Below are 6,716 nucleotides of genomic sequence, written 5' to 3' on the forward strand. Positions count from 1 at the left end.
GGATGAGGGAGCCAAAAGGGCGGCCACCCGCTGCGGCCCTGCGCCGGCTGGGTTGGCCACGGCCGGGGGCAGCACCGTGATTGCCAGTTCATTACGGTTGCCCCGCGGCACAGGCACCGCATAAAATAACTCGCCAGATCTCGTGCGGCTGACAAAACTGCAGAAGAGACAAGGTAACACTTTAAGAGCTGCCTATAAATTAGGTGAAAATAATTAATAATACATATAATATAATATATTAATGGCATTTCTGTGACATGATATGGATAATATACATTAATATCTAAATACCTCACAAATAATTCAGTGTGTTTCCATTTCATCAACAATCACTGGCCAATGTATTTACTTTATGGTAAGGATTATACATTTCATTATAAATGGCTTGCTGGGCATGTCAGCAACTTTTACATCTCCATTCACTTTATTATTAATGGTTTCCTGAACAGTAACGGCATAATAATGCACACAATGCAGCATGAATATTTGATGTGGCATCTATAGTCTCCCATTTATCATTTATAACAGGCTACAAAAACATTATAAAACATTTATTACAAATTTATAGATCACTTTATACTAAAACAAAGTTGTGTTATAAATACATTATTAATCCTTTATGCCATTTATAGGAATCCCTTGTAATAAGGCCTTAGCATATGTTGCTGCACAACCGTAACAAGAATGGTGCGGCAAGGAGGAAATACGGCATGGTGAGGCTGCTCCCGAGTACTGGGTGTATTCTGTGAAGGAAAGCATGAACATCTGCACTCAAAATTAATCAGACTGCCAAGGGACTGATCAAAAGAAATGCTGGATTAACTCAAAGTTGGTTTTTTCCCCTCCCTCGAAAAAGATGCTTGCTTTCTTGCAAGTTGGAAACTTGCAGCGCTGGAGCCCTGAAAGCTGAGCTTGTCCAGCTCCGGAGCCCTCAGCAGAAGAAAGACATGGACCTGTTGGAGCGGGTCCAGAAGAGGGCCACGAAAACGATCAGGGGGATGGAACACCTCTCCTGTGAAGAAAGGCTGAGAGAGTTGGGGTCGTTCAGCCTAGAGAAGAGAAGGCTTCGGGGAGACCTTATTGCAGCCGATCAGTACTTCAAGGGGGCTTATAAAAAAGATGGCGGCAAACTTTTCAGCAGGGCCTGTTGCGACAGGACAAGGGGGAATGGCTTTAAACTAAAGGGGGGTAGATCCAGACTAGATATAAGGAAGAAATGTTTTACGCTGAGGGTGGTGAAGCACTGGCCCAGGTTGCCCAGAGAGGTGGTGGATGCCCCATCCCTGGAAACATTCCAGGTCAGGTTGGCCGGGGCTCTGAGCAACCTGATCTGGTTGAAGCTGTCCCTGCCCACAGCAGGGGGGTTGGACTAGATGACCTTTAGAGGTCCCTTCCAACCCAAACTAGTCTATGACTCTATGATTCTATGATTTCTATACATCTTTTCATTAGGTTGATAAAATTTGCATAATTTACAAAAAGCTAACTGCCTAATGATGGGCAGCCCTTCCCATCCTCTGTCATCAGGTAACTTAGGGGCTGATGAGAAATAAAGGGCATGCAATGGGTTTGGGAAATGCATTTGTGGGGTTTCTTTTTGTAAGTCCCAAAGACTGTTTTGTTTAGCAGTGTGCATCCCCCTGCCGTGCTTGCAATCTACATAGTGCAGCACTGGGAAACAAGGAGAAGAAAATGGTGTTTGAAAATGGAGTTGTTGCCAACTAGTAGTACAAATAGTGAAAATCAGCTTCTGAGCCCAGCTTTGACACAGTGGTAGTTACCCCTTTCAGATTTAATGGCCCAGATGGGGCACGGCCCAGGGAATGATATGTTTTTTTTTTTAATATATTTGTTTAACATGACAATCTGTCTTCTAACAAACCTGGCTTAATGAGTCGATGTGGTTAGTCCCTTCTCATTACGTTGTGCTTTGGGAAGGGGCAGCTGGGGCTGGGTGGCAGGGGACACAGACCCACGGAGTGGAAAGCCAGGCTGGATTCGGAGAGCAGCTGTGATCTTCTGTATATCACAGCCCACTACATTTCACCTCGTCCCTCCCTGCACTGAGCCTGGTCATTTGTGTTTGACCGAGACAGTCTTACCAGAAAGGCATCCAGGCTTGTAGACACCAGGAGAAGAAACTATCAGTCGCTGGCTCCAAGCTGTGCATCCCAAGAGAGGGTTAGGTTGGAGGTACAGTCCTTGGTACTCCAGAAGAATCAGGTCCACATTATATGCTAAGGTGATTAAAATGACATCGCTGAAGGAGTTAGCTAATGCAGTAATAGTATTACTCCCGGCCCAATAATGGCTTTTCAAAATACAGGCATCAGCGACTTGTGCAGTGTTCTTAGTTGGTGATTAAGGAGAGCTCTGCGGGAGTTTATAGCTATGATGAGTCTTTAATGCACCAACAGGTAAACTAACAAGCACTAGAGGGAGGAACAGGGCAGGAACGGAGCAGAGCTGCCTGTGCAGCTGCCTACCTATTACCCACAACTGCTCTTCTCCCAGGACGTTCCTCGTGGGATGATGCTTACAAATCCTTACTCTGGATTGTATTTTTCCCTTCTACATCTTTTCCTTGGAGGAGCCTTATATGTCCTCAGTCCATTTTGTGGACCTTGCCCACACTCACTGCACTTTTCTCAGTGCTGCTGGGTGAAATTTCCCACCTGAGATGCACTGCTAGCTCATGGAGCAGAGCGCGTCCTGCGAATGCAGTGCCTGCTCATCTAGATCCCTTGCTGAGGCATGTTTGGAAGCTCGTTAGGGAGCAGCAGTCCACAGATACGGAGTGATTTTTTTATTCTTTACTTACAGACACGTCTCCTTTTCTTTCTCTTCCACAATCCTTTTCAGTTCTCTTCCTAGATAGCGAACTGCAATGGAGAAATACTGAGTGCTTCCTGACGGTTGCTATGACTAGTGGGGATCACCCTCTGCCATTACCTCTTGAATTTATCCTGGTTCCTGTACGCAGCAGCCTGGACTTTACCGTTAGTAGAGAAAAAACTTAAATATATGACTAGGACCACCCTAAAGCCCAAAGAAAAACAACCAACGTTGGTTAGCTTGAGGACTTGAGGGCGGGCGAAAGGGTTGATTCCTTATATCAGACAACGTGGGGCCTCATGAAGCTGAGAATCAAGTAATGCATTCTTTGTCATAAAAGGGTGCAACATCATAGACAAAAACCACATCTTTTAACTATTGTGGGAAATCAGCTGATCAAATTGAGCGACTTCCTAATTTAGCTGCAGGCTGTACGCAGGGCTGTTCGCTCCCAACAATAGGAAGTGTGTGTCGTAGCCAAGAGCTCTCATACATTCCCATGCCAATGGTTTGTATTAAACTGAGGGATTCAAAACAAGAAGGAAAAAGTATGTGTCTCATCAGTAACATGCCTCATCAGCTCTCTCTTCCCAGAAGGCAGCCAGGCTGACTCCACAGAGATGGAAAGGCCCAAGCCAGGGAAAAGAAAGCCCCAACAATTTCACAGCTACTCACACAGAAATGTGACTCCTCAGAGTCTGGCTAGTTTGACCTGCAAAGTAGCATAAAAAAACGTTATTACAAAATTCAAGCCTGAACACGAATTTCCACTGAAAGAAGATGAAAGTGAAATGTGAAGTTACAGAAAGAGGCACTTTGGTAAATCTCTCCACAACACGTACCTCTGAGAAGCTCATAAGTGGTAAATCCTAAAACCTCGAAGGACCAAAAATAGTGAGCATCAGAGCAAAGTGTGTCCTGTCATCTAGGTATAACACGATGTCACATCAAAAAAGAAACCAGTCTCTCTCCGATGTTGTCCCTCCAGACTGCCGGCAAGATGACCTTCCAGCTTTCCTGTCCCCCAAAACAAGTGAGGTGTGGGACAGGCTAGATGTTGATGTCAGAAAGTTATTTCCAGGCAACAAGGACGGGAGACTGCTCACGTGCTGCATCCTACACACCAGGTGAGAAGGAAAAAATGAAGAGGCCATAAACAGCTGCTTGGTGAGTCACCAGAGAGTCTCAGGGAGCTAAAAGCAGCTCTCCAAGGGGATCGGGGCCAGTGTTTGTTTCAGAAGGTGACCTCCCCTCCTGTTCCGAGGAAGCTGAAACGGGCGGTGGTGATCTCCAATCTTTGCACTGCTGTGGCAGAACGCTCCCTCCGGTCCTCCCGGAGCTGCAAACTTCACCGCTTTTATCAGAAAGTGAAAGTGAAGTTTTGCTGATCAAAACCTGTTTGGATCATGAGATTGGGTGAGGCGACTCGTATCTATCACGGCATCACCATGGGAGCAGGACCCACCCTGGAGCAGGAGCTGGCTTGGCTGCTTTGAAATGCTGTGTCTTATCAGCGGAGCAGAGTTTAAAGCCTGGAAAACTGATAATATTTGTTAGTGATTAACAATGTTAACATGCTGAAGCAAAGAAACACTTTGCCTTTTCCAAGCTCGTTGTGGACATGAGTAAGTGAAGTCTCCTTTTCCTGGCGGTGGGGGTAAACAACGTCAAAAGAACTCAAAGGCACTTGCTCGTCATTCAGCTTATTGCTGACCTCCAAAATCCATCTGGAACCTCACCTAGAAGAGAGGCTGGTTCTTACCTCAGTTTACTAACTTAATAGTAATAAAATCCTTGAGATAGCATAACTTTAAAGGCCAGAACTTTCCACTTTTGTGCTGAATTGATGTGAAAAACTACAAATTGCCTTGTTTTCACCCAGACCAAACTTGAAACATCATGTGCTTTATTTGGGGGAGGACGGGGACTCCCCTAGGAAGTCTATGATAGTACAAAATTCAAACTCTCTCTATTTCCAGTCCTGGCCTAGCCGCGTGACCACTGCGTGGTCCCCCAAAGCCATCGGCACCTGCGTGTCCCTGTGTTGTTGCCTGGCTGGTGCAGTGGGTGCAGAACGGGGGGACAGCCTGCTGCGGTGGCACGACAAGCCCTGCAAGATGACTCGTGGTAGATGTGGTTCAAGATGTCCTACTCGCCCTGTGCTGAATGCCCTTAGAGGTTTCACTCCTCTTAAAAGATGTTCCAAATAAACCCTGGAGAGCAAAACCATAAGCGTCACTTTAGATTTTAAATCTCATTATTGTTTAAAAAAAAAGAAAGGGAGGTAATTTTATTACTCTTACGGTATGTTTTCCATTATTTGCATAATTGTTTAATGCTAATAAGACAGTTAGCAATTCTTACAGCTTAATAATTACCCAGAAATGACTGGCCTATTGTAGCTTAATGAATTTTTTAATTGTTGCTGGGGGTCTTGATGTTCTTTTGCCCACTATCTTCTTGTATTAGAGATGCTGTTCATGCAAACAGGGTAACGCCAAAGGCAAGGCACCACCAGCTACCCAGGACAGGCAGATACATTATCATAAAGGTCTCGAATTTAGAAGGAGGGGAAGATGCAAGCTCTATATTCTGGTGCTTTAGGGCCAAATTATCTAAATACATGGAGAGGCAATACAGAGGTTTAAAAATCAGTCCACCCTTAGGCAAATGCTACCCCTATAGAAGCCAGGCTACTTAGCTGGTGTGGGGCTGGCTTTAACATACCCAAAGCTAACCAAAGTCTTACCATTTTTAGCTTTTAGTGAACAACTCCTCGAGTTAAGCGTGAATCCTACTGTCCTGAACTGTGGTCTGGCCAGAAGGAAGTTAATTGAGGGCAGGCAGGACCGGGATTGTGTTTGTCACTGACTGAGGTCACAGATGAGGTTGGCTGGAGGAAGAGGATGGCAGGGCCCCGGGGAGCAGTCCCGGGAATAGACTCCATGGCCCACATTTCACACAGACGATAAGTAACGCAGATGTTTTCCTCTCCCTTTTTTGCATGAGATTTCTTGCATGCTGCTCCTTGCAAAGGGAGGCTTCTCTTTCTCTACCTTTCCTCTTTTCTAATGGCTGGCAAAACGTTGATGTCTTTAACTGTGAAATCCCATTTGTTGGCCATTACCTGTATACCTCTCCCTGCGTTTCTGCTGTTGACGTAGTGGGCCGGGCAGATTTGCCTCTGAGCTCAGTGCTGGGACTCTTCCAGTTCCCCAACATCAAGCATGCCCTGGAGGCAGCTGCCACTGAGTCAGGAGCACGCAGGCACCTCCCCGCTTAGTCATGCCCTGCTCATGGCCAAACTCACGTGGTGCTCCAGGACACCCTTCATGGTTCCTGGGATGCACAACCTTGCCCGGAGCTGGGTCAAACAGCTGCACCCCTGCTCCGGGGCATCAGCACATGCGAGGGGCCATGCTCCCAGCCACACCGGGCCTGGCAGGAATGGGGTATGGTCAGGTTAGAGATGCCTACTTGTGCCCAGCCAAGGCAGTGAAGGTCCATCATACGCATGCTGGACAAGTGTCCATCTCCCTCCCATGGCTGCCGCGTCTGGGTCATAAAAACATGATGTTTTGATTATGGGTCACAAAAACATTTGATCTTTGCAGCAGAAAGAAATAATTTGCAGTAGGAAACAATCACAAGAGTTGCCTGGTGTTTGCAGGGGATTTGTGATCCCCTGATGCTTGCAGGGTATGGAGGTGGGACCTGGTCACCTCTGTGGGGAAGCAGCTGGGCTTTGAGAGGACCCAACATGAACGCCATCGCAGCATGAGTGAGGAGGTGTCATGTCCCCCTCCTCTCAAGCCTTGGTTCTCCCCCTGCAGCCTGCCTGTACCATGCTACCACCTCCACCCAGGCACGCTGGGGCCTGT

The sequence above is a fragment of the Pygoscelis adeliae genome, unplaced genomic scaffold (assembly GCF_000699105.1).
Source record: "Pygoscelis adeliae isolate BGI_AS28 unplaced genomic scaffold, ASM69910v1 Scaffold242, whole genome shotgun sequence".
Classification (NCBI taxonomy): Eukaryota; Metazoa; Chordata; class Aves; order Sphenisciformes; family Spheniscidae; genus Pygoscelis; species Pygoscelis adeliae.